This window comes from Orcinus orca, chromosome 19, assembly GCF_937001465.1.
Source record: "Orcinus orca chromosome 19, mOrcOrc1.1, whole genome shotgun sequence".
NCBI classification, from domain to species: Eukaryota; Metazoa; Chordata; class Mammalia; order Artiodactyla; family Delphinidae; genus Orcinus; species Orcinus orca.
In genome coordinates this window covers 9,827,235-9,841,983 of record NC_064577.1, presented here as the reverse complement: position 1 = coordinate 9,841,983, position 14,749 = coordinate 9,827,235, and the positions used below count along the sequence as shown (strand labels likewise).

Here is a 14,749-nt window from a genome sequence, read left to right as displayed (position 1 = left end):
CATTCCCACCAGCAATGGATGAAAGCTCCAGTTGCTCTATATTCTTGACAACACTTAGTATCGTCAGTTTTAACAAATTTTAGCCACTCCAGGGTATGTGTATGTGGGTTTGTTGGGTTTTTTTTTCTAATGTGTCAGTACTTTTAATGTTGTGTACACCAAATTATAGTAAATAGATGACTATAAACAAGAAGAAGTCCCTCCGTTTTCATGAATAGCACACTGCATTACAGGAAATTGAGTTTATATTCCACCAAGTGTGGTTCTCCCATTAGTTCACTTTGTGATGTGTCATTAAAAATATCTTCATATCCAATAGGCTCGTCATTATTCCTCAAATATCCAGTGAAAGGTTTGAGCTTGGAAGAAATGGAAGATGCAGAACATGCTGCATTGCTTTGAATTCCATTTGTAAATTTAGTGGAGCAAATAGACCCCAGAGTTTCTCAGTGTAGAAAAATTCATTTTGTCTTGGTTGAGCTGGAAATTTTATTTCTGACAGTTTAAGAGGATGACTGGGAAAACGTTCATTTTTCACACAAGAAAAAAACCTTTTCAAAGAAGATCATGGCTTTCAAAATGTCCACTTGCTGAAAGTTCAGTAACTGGAATACTGTCCTTTAGCTGAGATCCAAGCCCAAGTCGCCCTGCACACAGCCTCTCAGCACCATTACTGTCAGCCGGCCCTGCTGCTCACTTCCATTTCATGTGGTTTTAATTTGCATTTCCCTAAGGTCTAATAATGCTGAACATCATTTTATTTGCTTATTTTCCATTCATATATCTTCTTTGGTGAAGTGTCTGTTCACATCTTTTGCCCATTAAAAAAAGTAAGCTGTTTTTATTGAGTTTTAAGAATTCCTTGTACATTCTAGATACAGGTCCTTTACTGGATAAATGTATTTTGCAAATATGGCTTGCCTTTTCATTTTTCTTAATGATATCTTTTGAAGATCAGAATTTTTTATTTTTGATAAAGTTCTATTTATCATTTTGCTTTTGTTTCCTATCTAAGTAGTACTTGCCAAGGGGGTGGCCTGGTGGTTAGGATTCCAGGCTTTCACTGCTGTGTCCCAGGTTCAATCCCTGGTTGGGGAACTGAGATCCTGCAAGCCACGCAGCACGGCCAAAAAAAAAAAAAAGGATCACAAAGATTTTTGTCCTATGTTTTCTTCTAGAAGTGTTATAGTCTTAGCTCTTATAATTAGGTCTATGATTAATTTTGAATTAATTTGGGGGTATGGTGTGAGGTACAGATCAAGTTTCATTTTATTTTTGCATATAGGTATCCAGTTATTCCAGCACCATTTGTAGCAAAGACAATCCCTTTCACACTTTCCAGCCTTTGTTGAAAATCAATTTGCTACGGACTTGGACTCGGGTCCTTGGACTCTTTAATCAATAGAAATTGAAAAGAGGCCAGATGAGAAATTCAGGCTTCATCAGGAGGGAGCGAAAACAAGGAACAGGTGCCCTTGCTTACTCCTGGAGGAGCCGCTAGCTGGCTCCTTAAATTGGATAACAACAGGGGTGGGTCCATGGGTTGGGCAAGAGGTGTAGCTTAGGTGGTCCACCAACCCCTTTGTGGTGCTGTATGCAGGGATCATGCGTAGTACCCTGCTTTTCTCCCAGCACCTCAGAAGTGGCAGTTGGTTTGTGGCCTCTTTGTATCTTATTGTTCATAATTCGCCCCAACTGCACATGCATGAACTTATTTTTAGTCCCTTATAGTTTCTTTGTATTCGGTTGCTCCAGGAGAGGAGGTGAGATTTGTCCAGCTGCAAGTGCAAGCACTCCAGTAAAGGGTCCCAGGTCCCACGTCCCAGCCTTGACTCTGTGTGTGTGAGCCTGTTTATGGACTTTCTATTCTGTGCCATTGATGTCTCTGTACCCTTATACTGAGCTATCTTGATAACGGTAGCTCTCAAAATTGGGTAGTTTGAGTCCTCTAATATATTTCTTCTTTTTAAAACATTTTTTGGCTAAATTTTAGAATTATCTCATCAATTTTCAAGAAAGAAAGCATGCAGGAATTTTGACTGGGATAGTTATACTCTACAGATCCATTTGGGGTGAATCAACAATAATACTGTCTTATGATTCATCAACTTGGTCTATCTCTCTGTTTATTTAGAACTTCTTTAATTTATCTCAGCAATATTTTGTAATTTTCTATGTTTGGTATATATTTTGTTAAATATATTCTTAAGTGTTTTGAGTTTTCCTCTATTGTGTATGGTATTGCATTGTCTGCTATTGTAAATACTATGTAAATGATATTTTAAAAATTCAATGTCCCACTAATGTCTCACTAATATAAAGAAATACAGTTGCGTTTTGTATATTAACCTTGATCCTTTGATCCTGAGACCTTGCTAAATTCATTTAGTTGTTACAGTAGTATTTTGGTAGATTGCTTAAGATTTTCTACCCGGACAATCATGTTTTGTGAACAAAGACTTTTACTTCTTCTTATCCAATCTGTATGCCTTTTCTTTCCCTTGCCTTATTGCACTGGCTAAGACTTCCCGTACAGTTTTGAATAGAAGAGGTGAGACAGATATCTGAAATTGGGGGAGGAAAAAAAATCAGATATTCTGATTTTTTTCTCCCCTAATCTTAGGGGAAAAGCATTCAGCCTTTTATATTAAAGTATAATGTTAGTTGTAGGCTTATCTTGACTGTCCTCTGTAAGGCTGAGGAAGTTCCTTTCTGTTCCTAGTTTGCTGAGGTGGTTTTTTTCCCCCTAAATCATTAGTGGATGTTGCATATTGTCAAATGCTCTTTCTGCGTCTTTTGAGAGAATCCTGCAGTTCTTATTTGCACTGTTAATTTGGATTATATTGATTAATTTTCAAATGTTAAACCAAGCTTGCACTCCTGGGATAAACCCCTTATGGTCATGATGCCTTATTTTGTTATATATTACTGAATTTGATTTGCTAAAATCCTGTTAAGGATTTTGTATCTATGTGCATAAGGGATATTGTTCTGTAGTTTTGTTGTAATGTTCTTAGCTGGTTTTGGTATCAGGAAAAACCAGGCCAGGAGCTGGCCTCATAGAGTGAGTTGGGAAGTATTTCCTTCTCTACAGATTTCTGGAAGAGTCTGTGCACAATTTTTAGTATTTCTTTCTTAACTGTTTGGTAGAATTCATCTGTGAAGTCATTTGTGCCTTGAGGTTTTTGTTTCTGTTTTTTTTTGGAAAGGTTAGCTATTCTTTTTGAGTGAACTTTGATAGCATGTGTCTTTCAAAGAAGGTATACAATTTATACAAGTTTATTGGCATGAAGTATTTCATAATATTCCCTTATTATCCTTTTGATGTCTGTAGGATCTGTAGAAATGTCCTCTTTTCATTCCTGATAATTTGTGTCTTCCCTCCTTTTCCTTTTTCCTGATCAATCTGCCTATATTCCCCCACCTGCACCCCATTTTATAGATAATTTCAAAGAATCAGCTTTTGAATTCATTTCTGACATAACTGACTTTATTGTTGTTCTGTTTTCTACTTAAATTCTGCTTGTTATATTATTTTCTTCTTATTTCACACTTTACTTGTTCCCATTTATCGTCCTTTTGTGACTTCTTTGGATCAATCAAATATTTCTTATGATTCCATTTTATCCCCTTTGTTAGTTTATTGGCTATAGCTTGCTGTTACTGGTTGGTTTCAGATTTATAGGTTACGGTGATGTTATACCATCTCACGTATAACATAAGAACCTTACAATAGTACATCCAAATCCGTGAACTGGAGCAATTGTAGAGTTCACCTAATTTTTCCCCATCTTTCAGAGATCACTGTCCTTTGTTGCCTGAAATCAAGTGTCTTGAAAATTGTTATTTCATATATTTTGTCTGTTCTTAGATTGTTTCAGTAAGAGGGTAAATCCAATCCTCATTATTCCATCTTGGTTAGAAGTCGAATCTTTTCGGCAACTTTTAAGATTTTCTTTTTATCATTGGTATTAGCAATCTGATTGCGATGTGCCTTGGTGTGGTTTTCTTTGTTTCTTTGCTTGGGTTTCATTGAGATTCTTGGATCTATGGGTTTATAGTCTTCATCTAATTTGGAAAATTTTAAGCCACGATTTCTTCAAATATTTGTTCTGGGGACTTCCCTGGTGGTCCAGTGGCTAAGACTCCGCACTCCCAATGCAGGGGGCCTGGGTTCAATCCCTGGTCAGGGAACTAGATCCCACATGCCGCAACTAAGAATTCACATACCACAACTAAAGATCCCACCTGCCACAACTAAAAGATCCCGCATGCCGCAACTAAGACCTGGCGCAGCCAAATAAATAAATAAACAAACAAATACTTGTTCTGTTCCCCCATTTTCTCCTCTTCTTCTGGGATTCCAGTTTGTAATTGGAATATGTTAGATTGCTTGATATTGTCCTACAGCCCACCACGACTCTGCTGACTTCTTTTTCAGTGTCTTTTCTCGTAGTGCTTTATCTTGGGTAGCTTATATTGCAATTTCTTCAAGGAAACTGATCTTCTCTTCTGTAATATTTCATCTGCTCTTAAGCCCATCCAGTGTATATTTCATTTTGGATATTGTGTATTTAAGCTTTGGAAGTTCCATTTTGGTCTCTTTTTTTTTTTTTTTTTTTTTTTTTGCGGTACGCGGGCCTCTCACTGTTGTGGCCTCTCCCGTCGCAAGAGAACAGGTTCCGGACGCGCAGGCTCAGCGGCCATGGCTCACGGGCCCAGCCGCTCCGCGGCATGTGGGATCTTCGCGGACCGGGGCACGAACCCATGTCCCTGCCTCGGCAGGCGGACTCTCAACCACCGTGCCACCAGGGAAGCCCTGGTCTCTTTTATATATCTTTTATTTCTGTCCCTATCATGGCCAGATTTTTCTTGATTATATTTTAAGATTTAAAATAGCTGTTTTAGCAGAAACTAACATACATTGTAAAGCAATTATACTCTCATAAAGCTGTTTTAAAAAATAAAAATAAATAAAATAAAATAGCTGTTTTAAAGTCTTTATCCATTAATTCCATAATCTCTGTCATTTCTGGGTCTGTTTCTTATTATTTGTTTTTCTCCTAGGTACAGGTCAGATTCTTCTGTTTCATTACATGTGTCTTGTAATTTTCTAATGGGTGCTGAATATTTTATCTTGTTGAATCTTACGTGCTGTGTTTTATTGTATTCCTTTAAAGAGTGCTGGGTGCTGTTCTGGCATACGGTTAACTCACCTGTGACTCAGTTTGTCCTTTCAGGCTTCTTTTCATACTTTGTTATGGCAGGAAGGCTTTATTTTGGGACTAATTAGCCCTACTCCTAATGCATCATCCTTATTCCCCTCCCCACCAGCTTTACTGACGTATAGTTGACGAATTAAATGGTAATATATTTAAAGTGTACAACGTTATTTGATATACAGAGACGTTGTGACAGGATTCCCACAGTCAAGCGAATTAACACATCCATCACCGCACATAGTTACCTTTGTTGGGTGTGTGGGGGAAGCTTAAGGTCTGCTGAGAGAGTAACTATACAATAGTGTGTCATCGGCTGTAGTCACCATGCTGCGCATTAGATCCTCAGAACTCATCCATCTTACAACTGAAAGTTTGTACCCTTTTACCAACCTCTCCCCATTCCCCCCTCTCTCCAGCCCCTGGCAACCACCACTGTATTCTGTTTCAAGAGTTGGACTTTTTTTTAACGTGTAAGTGATCTCATGCAGTACTTGTCTCTCTCTGTCTGGCTTATTTCACTTAGCTTAATGCCCTCCGGGTTCATCCATGAATCTGCAAATGACAGGATTTCCTTCCTTTCTTTTTTTTAAATAGATCTTTATTGGAGTGTCATTGCTTCACCATACTGTGTTAGTGTCTGTTGCACAATCAAGCGAATCAGCCACATGCGTACACATGTCCCCATATCCCCTCCCTCTTGAGCCTCCCTCCCATCCTCCCTATCCCACCCCTCGAGGTACTGAATAATATTCCATCGTGTGCGTGTGTACGCGCACATATGTGTGTGTGTGTGTAATTTTCTTTATCCACTCATCTGTCAGCAGACACCTAGGTTCTTTCTATATCTTTGCTATCGTGAATAATGCTGCAATGAACATGGGAGTACAGTTATCTCTTAGAGACAGTGCTTTCATTTCCTTTGGATGTGAATCTCCCAGAAGTGAGATTGCTGGATCATATAGTAGTTCTATTTTTAATTTTTTGAGGAACCCCTGTACTGTTTTCCATAGTGACTGTACCAGTTTACATTCCCACCAACTGAGTGCTAGAATTCACTTTTCTCAACATCCTCATCAACATTGGTTATCTCTTTTTTTTTTTTTTTTTTTTAATGGTTGCATTGGGTCTTTGCTGCTGCGCGCTGGGCTTTCTCTAGTTGCGGCGAGCAGGGGCTACTCTTTGTTGCAGTGCGCAGGCTTCTCATTGCGGTGGCTTCTCTTGTTGTGGAGCATGGGCTTTAGGCGCGTGGGCTTCAGTAGTTGTGGCTCTTGGGCTCTAGAGAGCAGGCTTAGTAGTTGCGGCGCACGGGCTTAGTTGCTCCGTGGCATGTGGGATCTTCCTGGACCAGGGGTCGAACCCGTGTCCCCTGCATTGGCAGGCGGATTCTTAACCACTGCGCCACCAGCGAAGTCCCTCGTGTCTTTTTGATAATAAACATCCTAACAGGTGTGAAATGATATCTTATTGTGGTTTCGACTTGCATTTCTCTGATAATTAGTGATGTCAATCATCTTTTCATATTGGCCATTTGTATATCTTCTTTGGAAAAATATCTATTCAGGTCCTTTGCCCATTTTATAATTGGTTTTTTTTTGCTCTTGCGTTGTATGCATTCCTTATCCTTTTTGGATATCAACCCCTTTGGATATGTGGTTTGCAAATATTTTCTCCCATTCCATGGGTTGCCTTTTCGTTTTGTTGAAATGCATGACCCATCTGAAGACTCTACCCAATGCTTGGTATATTACGAGGCCTCTCCGTTCTGACTGGTGGAAACAGGGACTATTCCTACTCCTGTGTGAGCCCCAGAAATGCTTGGTCTGCTCCTCTATGATGGTTCTTTCCCTTGCCTTGGGTAGTTTCCTTTCACACACAAGCACATCAGTTCTTAGCCCCAGTCCTCTGGGGATCCCAGTCCCCTAGCCTTAACCCAGGTGGAGGTCTGGGGCCCTGGGGGAAATGGCAGGGACCGGAGGGGAAATGGGGGGGTGGGACAGACACTAGGAAGCCCTGTGGAGGGTTGGAGAGACTGGGAGGATGGGTGAGGTTGAGGGACTGGGGGTCTGGGAAGGGATGGGGGAGCTGGGAGGAATTTGGAGGAATTGCGTGGTGATAGGACAGATGGGAAGGGAGGCAACCAGGGCTGGCCATCTTGATAAATCACAGCCCTTCCAAAAACAGACCCCTCTGGTCCCCCGCTCTGTGGCCACCTGCTGCAGCAGGCCCCATGCTCTGGCTGGGTCTGTGTGGCGGCAGCCGCTAGGAGCCTCCGCTGGCTGGACCTGGAGCTCCCTGGCTGCCAGGATGGGTCCTGCCCCCACCCTGTGATCAGCATGCTCTCATCCTGCTTGGGGTAGGAAATGAAAGGGAGCCTGGGGGACCCTGCCTTTCCTCCTCACTGGGTCCGGGGGTGGCTGGAGGTGGCATTAAAACTGTGTTTGTGTTTTACTCATATCTGGCCAACCAAGGGTCTCAGTGTGAGGGCCCTTCTGGCAAGTGGGAAATAATGGAAAATAAATAAAGATGCTCTGGTCCCACATGAGGAACTAGAAAATGAGTCTCTAAGCAGACGGACCAAACGGGGAGCGGGGGTCCTGGAGGGACTCTGGGAAATGGGAGGAAGTTGGTGGGGTTCAGGGCTGGGGGTATAAAAAGACTGAGTGTCTGGGAGGGTTAGGCAAGGACTAGGGGAGCTATGAAATAGAACTGGGGGTGATTTGGGGATTTGAGTTGCTAGGGAGAGACTGGGAATGGAAGGAACTAAGGAGGTGAGAGGAGCTGAGATTCCAAAAGGGGTAATAGGGGGCGTAGGAGGGAAGAGGTGAATTGGGAGAGCCTGGGAGAGGCCAGGAAGGCTGGGGGCTCACTGGAAGGATGTTAGGGCCTGGAAGAACCGTCAGTGACGTTCAGGGGCTGGGAGGCGCTAGAGGCTCTGGGAAGAAGAGAGAGGTGATATGAAGACGTGGGTGAGGCGTGGGAGGGATAGCCGCAGGGGGCCGGGGAAAAAGTGGGGGCTACAGGGCAACACGGGCGGGGCTGAGAGACTCTCTTTCACCCAGAGGTTAAAACTGCCCGCTGTGATTAATAGATTTCTCAACTTCTCCTTGTAGAGCTACCAGGTTTGGCATTCCCCACTTCAGGGCTGAGTTAGGTACATGCCTCACTGCAATCCCCACCTTCACGCTGGCCCTGTTGAAATCCACCTTCCACGTGGCAGTAAAGGAGACCAGGTCCTCCCCTTACTTGACACCTTCCAGAGCTCCCTCCCCTGCACCACTGCCCTCAAGGCCACCCCTCATATGGACCCACCCCCTCACCGCTGCCTCCCTCTCTGTCCTCAAGCCTCTGCCCATCTTTCTGCTGTCCACCAGCCTCACCGTCCTCAAAGCATTTTAACGCTCCAGACTGGATCCAGGCTCGGGCTTCTTTGCTCCTGCTGCTGCTTCTGCCTGGAATGTTCTTTCCTATACAGGTCTTAGCCACCATCTTACTTTTCAGGTCTCAACACAAGTGTCACCTTCTTTGGACAGGCCTTTTCAGACCCTCCTGGATAAAACAGCCCCCAGCTCACTACAGTCGCTCATGGACCACAGGGTTCATCTTCCTCATGGCACTGACCAGCACCTGCTGTCACGTGACTGCACCATTTGTCTGCATATTGAGTCCCTCCACTAGAATATAAGCCTCTGGAGGGCAGACTGCTGTCTTGTTCACTGCTGTATTCCCCACGCCTGGAGCCATACCTAGAAGACAGTGAGGTTTCAATAAGTGACCATTGGTTGACTACTGATGGACACATGCGTTCACACTCATGTTCATAGCAGCGTTATTCACAATAGCCACGGGGCAGAAGCAGTCCGTGTCCATGGATGGAGGATGGATAGACAAGATGTGGTACGTACATACAGTGGAATATTATTTGGCCTTAAAAAGGAAGGAAATTCTGACATACACTGTCAGAATGTGGATGAACCTTGAGGACATTATGCTAAGTAAAATATGCCAGTCACAAAAAGACAAATACTGTACGATTCCACTTTCATAAGGTACTTAGAGCAATCAGGTTCTGAGACAGAAAATAGAATGGTGGTTTCCAGAGGCTAGAGGGAGGGGGACATGGGGATTTATTGTTTAACGGGTACAGAGTTTCGGTTTTGCAAGAGGAAAGAGTTTGAAGATGGATGGTGGTGGTGATTGCACGACAATGTGAATGTCCTTAACACCACTGAACTGTACACTTAGAAATGGTTAAGGTGGTAATTTTTTTTTTATTTTTTATTTTTTTTTTTTGCGGTACGCGGGCCTCTCACTGTTGTGGCCTCTCCCGTTCCGGAGCACAGGCTCCGGACGCGCAGGCTCAGCGGCCATGGCTCACGGGCCCAGCCGCTCCGCGGCATGTGGGATCTTCCCGGACCGGGGCACGAACCCGTGTCCCCTGCAGCGGCAGGCGGACTCTCAACCACTGCGCCACCAGGGAAGCCCCGAGGTGGTAAATTTTGTTATGTGTTTTGTACCACAGTAAAACAAGAACACGATTGACGCACTCATGACTGCTGAATCCTGTTAGCGGATTGTTCATTTTATTAGTATGAAATAGCCACCTTAATCTTAATGCCTTTTGTTCTGAATTCTATGTTGTCTGACCTCACTATTGCCACAACAGCTTTCCTCTTTCTTTTGTTCTTGCCTGGGAAGGATATTTTTGTCCATCCTTCCTATGTCAGTATTTCCATATTATAGTTGCTTTTTAGCAACAAGTTTGCTCTTGTTAGTAGAATATGATTGGATTTTATCCATTCTGAAAGGCTTCGTTTTCTTAATAGGTAAATTTAAGTCACTTAAATGCATTGTGATGGGTATATTTGGACTTACTTTGACATCTTATTTTGTATCTTCTATTTACCATGTTTTTTTCCTTTTCTTTTTCTAATTTTAGTTTTTATTTCCATTAGTTACACATGCACATAAAGAATGAGGTCATTTCCTTCAATGTTTGTTTAGAAAAAGATGTTTGTTGGGTTATGGGTTTTTTTTTTGGCAATCACTTTCTTATTTCCTCTGGAGTTGATTTTTGAAATATTTACTCCTACACAGTAGAAATCTTTCATTTTATAAAGTCCACAATATTACTTTTTTCTTTTGTGGATTGGTTTTTTGTGTTGTGTATTAAAACTCAAAGCTCATGATCTACAGACCAAACCCAAGGTCATGTAGATTTTCTATGTTGATCTCTATCATTTTGATAGTTTCGCATTTTAAATGTCTGTTAATGAATTTGATTGAATTTGGTGTAAAAAATAAAGTAAAATATTTACTCCTGTATTTCTAGATGACATGTTTGTGTTACTACTTCCTGATTATTAAACTATCTTGCAGCTTCATCCTGTCCTCCATATTTTGCTCTGCCATACAATGGAATATCATTCAGCCATGAAAAGGAATGAAGGACCACAATACATGTTGCATGGTTGGACCTTGGAAACATGCCAAATGGAAGACGCCAGTCACGTAAGACCACGTGTTCTATGATTCCATGTATATGAAATATACAGAATGGGCAAATCCAGAGAGACAGAAAGTAGGTTAGTGGTGGGATTGGGGAATGGCTGCTAGTGGGTACAGGATTTCTGCTTGGAGTGATGAAAATGTTTTGGACTAGATAGCGGTAATGGTTGCACACCTTTGTGGATATATGAAAAACCACTGACTTTACATCTGCAAAATTTACTTAATGGATGTAAACTATCTCAGTAAAAAAGCAATCTGCATCTCTATGATCCTTGTGAAGAAGACAAGAACCTTAGTGTCTTAGCTCAGAGTCCTACTGAAAGCAAAACTTGTGATAAGGACTCTTGCGTTAGAAGGTTGATCTGGGAATCACGGCAGGAAGCTGGAGAGAGAGACCGGGAGAGTGAGGGATGGAGAAAGCACCACTATGAGTGTGATACTGAGGTCTCTGCCGTGGGCAATTTGGGCTCAGTTCCAGTGGGGACCTTCTGAGGAGCCTGTAGAAAGCCTCTCAAAATTGTCCACATGAAGAGCTAGCGGGAGAAGCATTTATCCGTCAGCTCCCATGCCCCCTGGTTGAGGGCCGCCTCTGGAGGTGTTAACTCCAGAAGCCCTGGAGCGAAAACTGAGCCTGTCATCCAGAGCCCCCCAGGAAGAGTTGGTTGCAGCTTTAGCTGAAATCAGAGGAGAGGCAGGGAGGATGTGAGTGAGGACACCAGCAGCATCTGATACATGGAAACTTTTTTTTTTTTTAACTGAAGTATTGTTTATTTACAATGCTGTGTTAGTTTCAGGTGCACAGCAAAATGATTCAGTTGTGTATATATATAAATTTTCACATTAGTTTCCCTTATAGGTTATTATAAAATATTTAGTATGGTTCCCTGTGCTATATAGTAGGTCCTTGTTGGTTGTCTATTTTATGTATAGTAGCATGTATATGTTAATCCCAACCTCCTAATTTATCCCTCCCCCACCTTTCCCCTTTGGTAAACATAAGTTTGCTTTCTGTGTCTGTGGGTCTATTTCTGTTTTGTAAATAAGTTCATTTGGGATACATGATACTCATGACTGCCCTCCATACTCTTCCCTTCCAGCTCCCATGTTCTTGTGATCTGAAATTTTAGGACCAGGAACTAAACATAATAACATTAATGATAGTTATTTAGATTTGCCAATATATTTAGCTGATTTATTTGCTCACTCTTTCTTTTTTTTTTTTTTTTTTGCGGTCCGCGGGCCTCTCACTGTTGTGGCCTCTCCCATTGCGGAGCACAGGCTCCGGACGCGCAGGCTCAGCGGCCATGGCTCACGGACCCAGCCGCTCCGCGGCATGTGGGATCCTCCCGGACCAGGGCACGAACCTGTGTCCCCTGCATCGGCAGGCGGACTCTCAACCACTGCGCCACCAGGGAAGCCCTTCTCACTCTTTCTTATTCCAACCCACTGCTTCTTTCCAAGTTCATTTTTCCATTTAAGTGATGTCTGAAAATGTAATCTGCCATTACTCTTAAACGATAGTATTGCCGTGTTCACAACTCTAGGTACAGCTTTGTTGTCCTTTACTCCTTTGAAAATATTTTATCGTCTTCTGGCTTCTAGTACTGTTGATGAAGACTCTGGTGTCATATTCTTATTCCTTGTTTTCTGGTACTGGGATTTTTTTGTCTTGATCCTTGATGTTCTGAAGTTTTACTAAAATGTGAAACTAGTATAGATTTTTTTGTTTTTTGTTCACCGTGCTTAGGATGTGCTAAGAGTTTTCCCAGTCTAAGGATTTATGGATTTTTTTTTTCATTTCTGGAAAGTCCTCAGCCATGACCTCTTTAGCAATTCTCTCCATCACTCTTTCTATATATCTGTTCCAGATACATCTGTTTCTATTCTCCTCGTGTCTAATTTTTTTCTTTCATATTTTCCATCTCTCGATCTCTTAGTCATATGTTCTTGGAGATTTCCTCAACTCGAAACTTCTAATTCATTATGTCTCTCTCCAGCTCTATTCAGTTAAGATATTCAGCTCACCTTTTCAGTTTTTTATTATCTGTAATTTTAATTTCCCATGTTTGCAATGGATTCTGTCATCTGTCCTACTCTTATTTCACGACCTCCTTTTGTTGTTTTGTGGTTGCGGTTTCTTTGAGGACCTTAAAGATACCTACTTTAAAGGCTTTTCACATTGCTCTAAAACTTTGTTTTCTCAGCTATCAGTTCTTCCATTTGCCAAGTTTGTTGGCTTCCTCAGTGCTCTGTGATTCTTGGTTGTGAGCTTATCTGGAGGTTCTGCAAAACCCAAGGCCATCTGCTAGTGGCCTCAGCTTGGTCTGTATCTGGCTGGGCTCCAGACCAGGGTTTTCTCAGAAGTATCCACTGTGGGCCTCCAACCTCATGTGGATGACACATTTCTGGGACAGTCCCTTGAAGCCTAGTGGCTCTGCTGAGGGCCCAACCACAGGTATGTGGCTTCGGTTTTTGCCACGACCTTGAAGTGTGGACAGAGCTGCTCTGGTTTATCATCACAACTGGCACCACAGATCCTGACACAAGCCAGGCTTAGGTCCCAGCCTGGCTTAGCATTTACACCATGGCCCACACCCTACAGCCCTGCTCTCTTCCCAGCCCCTGGGGACTGCCAGCTTCAGCCCCTTCTCTCCCTGCGGCCTCCTGTCTTCTTTCTTTTACGGAGTAGTCTCCGTTTCTTGTCTACAGACACGTCCCCCTCATTAATTTTTAACAATCTCACGTCTACGTGTCTGGAGCAGAAGGAGATGGTTTCCACCGTCTTCAACCAGAAGCAATGGCGACTTCTCCACATGTCATACAGCTGCTATTAATGACATGTGGTTCCACAAGCAGATCTGTAGAAATGCACACACCCAGAGCTGTATGTTTTTCCTGTACTTGAATTAACAACTACTCACATCAAGATTGTTTGGACCTGCTGGTGACCAGGGTCTGGCTCAGCCTGGGGCAACAGGATAAAGGTGAAAGCAACATGTAATTTTTATTGAGAGTCAAGTTTGAAGCATGCATGCATATTTATTAATTTTATTAATTTTATGTAACAGATAGGTAGACAGACAGATAGATAGGGCACTTACTATGTGCCAGACATAGGGCGTTGGTTTGTAAGGGCCTTACAGACATGAACTAATTGAATGCTTCTTAACAATCCCAGAACACAGATACTACTTTTATAATCCCCATTTTACAGATAGGAAAACTGAGGTCCAAAGATGAGTGAGCCATGACTGAGATGCAGAGTCCTATGCTCTGAGCCACTCCCCTATGCTGTGTGTGTGTGTAACACCAGCTTGCACATGGGAGTGGGGGCTAGGAAGTCAAACTCTGGCTGTGGTATGACTTTCCACAACTAGGCGTGGAATGAGGAAGAGGGACAGAGGAGTGGCAGACTCAGGGATCTGGCCCACTGACACAGCCTCCCGCCCCAGACCAGCTCTGCCCACTTCTTCTCTGTCTGCTCATGTGGCCGTGGGGCTGACCTAGGTCTGGCTCAGACAACAGCAGCTGAGGGTACCAGGGAGGCCTAGCTGCAGCAGGGGCACTGGGTTCTGTTCTCTCCCACCCTCTCCCAGCCCAGTCCCAGCAACAGGAAAAATCTGTTCACTGCAGACCAAAGGGCTAACACACCACTCCATAGTTCCACTTCATGTCCAGGGAACAGAGAGATGGAAAAAGACACAGGACTAAGGACTGAGGGGAGAACAAAAAATACAGAGAAACACAGAAATACGGAGAGTCTAGACAGAAAGGTGCAAAGACAGAAACAGACGCCGATGCTGGGAGACAGAGAAACATATGTTTCAGACACCTGGAGGGTGTCTGAGATGGGAGCTGCTGGGAGATGGGGTGGGGATGAGTCAGAACTGATGTGTGTGGAGGGGTGGCAGTACAGGGAGCCGAGCCCCTGAGGCCCTGAGGGGCTTGGGGTCCTTGGGGATTCTGGAACAGAAGGGCCTAGAGCCAGGGGTTCCCGACCTACCGGTGCGGCCCTTCAT

The 14,749-nt window shown here is 43.2% G+C and overlaps 1 pseudogene; it reads right to left on the bottom strand.

Annotated features, from left to right (window-relative positions):
* Positions 1–227: 227 nt before the first annotated feature.
* Positions 228–14,749, bottom strand: LOC101283066 (proteasome maturation protein-like; annotated as a pseudogene).